At 30.3% G+C, this 2,852-nt stretch overlaps 1 pseudogene; it reads left to right on the top strand.

Moving 5' to 3' along the window:
* The first annotated feature begins 302 nt into the window (after nucleotides 1-302).
* LOC136821242 (uncharacterized) lies at nucleotides 303-1,254 on the top strand (annotated as a pseudogene).
* Nucleotides 1,255-2,852: the final 1,598 nt, after the last annotated feature.

Raw genomic sequence — 2,852 nt, 5'->3', positions numbered from 1 at the left:
AGGGTTCCCAGCAGTCCGGGAAAACCTGGAAAACCTGGAAAAAAGGCTGATTTTAGAAAAAGTCAAGAAAAGTTAAGAAATTTTCTCAAAGGTTGAGTTATAATTTTAATTTATCCATTTCATTTTTTAGGATTATACGAAGAGTGACATTGTTATATATACAGTATAGGGTTAATCAGCTTATTAATCAATCGATACTTAATATTAGAGTTAGCCACAATCCTGCTAAACTATTTGACATACAAAACCAAAAGCTTCATTTCCATGACATTATTGCGTTAAGTGAACGTTATTTCAACAGTATGGAAATTTCAGAAGAAGAGATGGCTTTCATTGAATTCAAAACCAGAGAGCAGGCTAAATCAAATTTTTGGTTCAAAATGAGAGCTGGTATCATAACAGCCAATAATTTCCGTAAAGCCTGTCACACAGATATTACAAAACCCTTCTCAAACATTGATTTTAGACATTTGCTATCCATCTACTAGACGTTTTACTTCAGCATCAACAGAACATGGCAAGGATGCACGAAATACCTTAAATGTATACTTAAGCTCGCAGCATCAGAATTGTCTGATTAAGGATTGTGGGCTTTATCGATCGCAAGACTATCCATTTTTGGGTGTTTCTTCTAGATGGAATAATGGAGTCTTCTTGCTGTAGTGTTGGCTATGTAATTGAGGTGAAATGTCCCCACAAATGTACAAAGTCTGATATGATTCACCTTACAGACACAGATAATGATTTTTGTATGGGAAAAGAGGAAAGGACTGAAAATAAATACAAACTTAAACAAGATCACCCCTATTATTACCAAGTACAGTTACAAATGTTAATCACAGGAATACCTAGAAGCTACTTCATTGTTTACTCACCTACTGTATCTATGATTCAAGAAATCTTTATAGATCCTGATTTTCTTAATGAGAGAGTTCCTATCTCCAAGCAGTTTTATGTTAATGTTATTTTGCCAGAATTAACCAGCAAATCATTTGCTCAAGGAAATATTCAGATATTCCAGAATTTGCAATCGAAAACACTCCCTCCGTTGCTGAAAATGATTCAGAAGATTTGTGTTGTACATGTAATAGGGAAGTGAATGAAGATATAATTGTTTGTGGAGATAAATCATGTGTTGTTAGAGTGTATCATTTAAAATGTGTTGGTTTGGATTCTGCCCCTAAAAGAAAGTGGTTTTGTCCCTACTGCAGTAAAAAGAAAACAAGAACATCTAAAACAAAGGTAGCAAATTAAACTTTAGTATATTGTAGCATATTCTTTATCATAACAATAACTGCATCAAATATTCTAACATTGTTTCTATACAATATATATATATATAAAGTATAAATTTTTTGTGTATTTATCCCAGGAAAATCGTTTAGGTAATTAAATTACTAAGGAGAATATTATGTGTTTTCTAGAACCTTCAACGTATTTTCCAAGGAAAATTGATACATAATATTTTTTGAGTTAAATTTACGTATTCTCAAAGGATGATTAAAACAATATGTTTTTGAGATTGTTTTACGTATTTTCCAAGGAAAAGTATTACAGTATTCTATGTATTAGTAATTTAGATCTGTTCATGTATAAGAGAATGAAAATCAACACAATATATTTTATCTCATAAGGAAAATTGACGTTAAATTGTTAGAAATCAATTATGTATTTTTCAAGGAAAATTGAGTTTAGTCTCTTTTCACATATTTTTCAACACAATCAATTTTAGAGATTTATTTATGTATTTTATAAAGAAAGTTGAGGTTTATTTGTTAGAAATCGATCTCGTATTTGTCAATGAAAATTAAGTTTAGTCTTTTATCACGTATTTTCCAAGGAAAGTCAACACAATTAATTTTAGGGATTTACTTATGTTATTTCTCAAGAAAATTGAGGTTTAATTGTTAGAGATCAATCAGGTATGTTTTAAGGAGCATTGTGGTTTAACCTTTTTTGCGTATTCTCTAAGGAAAATCAACACAATATATTTTGGAGATTTATTATGTATTTCATAAGGAAAATTAAGGTTTAATTGTTAGAAATAAATTCCGTATTTTTCAAGGAAAATTGTGGCTGAACCTTTTTTGCGTATTCTCAAAGGAAAATTAAGGTTTAATTATTGTTAGAAATCAATTCAGTATTTTTCAAGGAAAATTTGTGTATTTTTCGAGGAACAATTATTTATTGATAAAATATATCATAGTTAATAGAGTTATAGTTAAAAGAGTTTGAATTTTTATTGAAAATCAATTTAACCCTATTATTATCAGGCTTTTTCGGATTTTGTATTCTCGTTTTCCACCAGCCTTGCATAACTTTTGATCTAGATTACATATGGACTTGAAATTTGGCAGAAATGTTCTCTACCATAAAAGGAATTCATAGAAAAAAATTTGGGTTGATGACGTCATCATAAAGGTGATGACGTCATCACAAACTTTCACACTTATCGCTGACCAATGAAAAAGTACTATTCAATAAAATAGCAATTAAAGTTGAACGAATGGAGATTTTTCAATTCTGTTTTGAATTTCTAAAAGGCAAAATAAATATCTTTACCTTATTTGCCGGTTTTTAGCATACTGATAAAATTGACGTTTAAAATCTAAGTTTTTAAAATTTCAGTTTTTATTTGACGTCAGTTAGTCAACACGCATTTTGTGTAGTTCTTCAAAAATGGTTGAAATTTAGCAAAATCAAAAACATGAACGAAAAAACCGACAAAAAGCAACCATTTGAAGAAGCTAAACAAAACCAAACATGCACTCCCACCTCCTGCTCAGATGATGATGACCAAAACCGTCTAAAATGCCGAAAATGCCACCGCATGGTACACTACGAGTGCACAC

This window comes from Clytia hemisphaerica, unplaced genomic scaffold (assembly GCF_902728285.1).
Source record: "Clytia hemisphaerica strain Z4C2 unplaced genomic scaffold, Clytia hemisphaerica genome assembly, whole genome shotgun sequence".
Taxonomy (NCBI): domain Eukaryota; kingdom Metazoa; phylum Cnidaria; class Hydrozoa; order Leptothecata; family Clytiidae; genus Clytia; species Clytia hemisphaerica.
The sequence above is the reverse complement of the archived record's forward strand: the minus strand, read 5'-3'. Positions and strand labels throughout refer to the sequence as shown.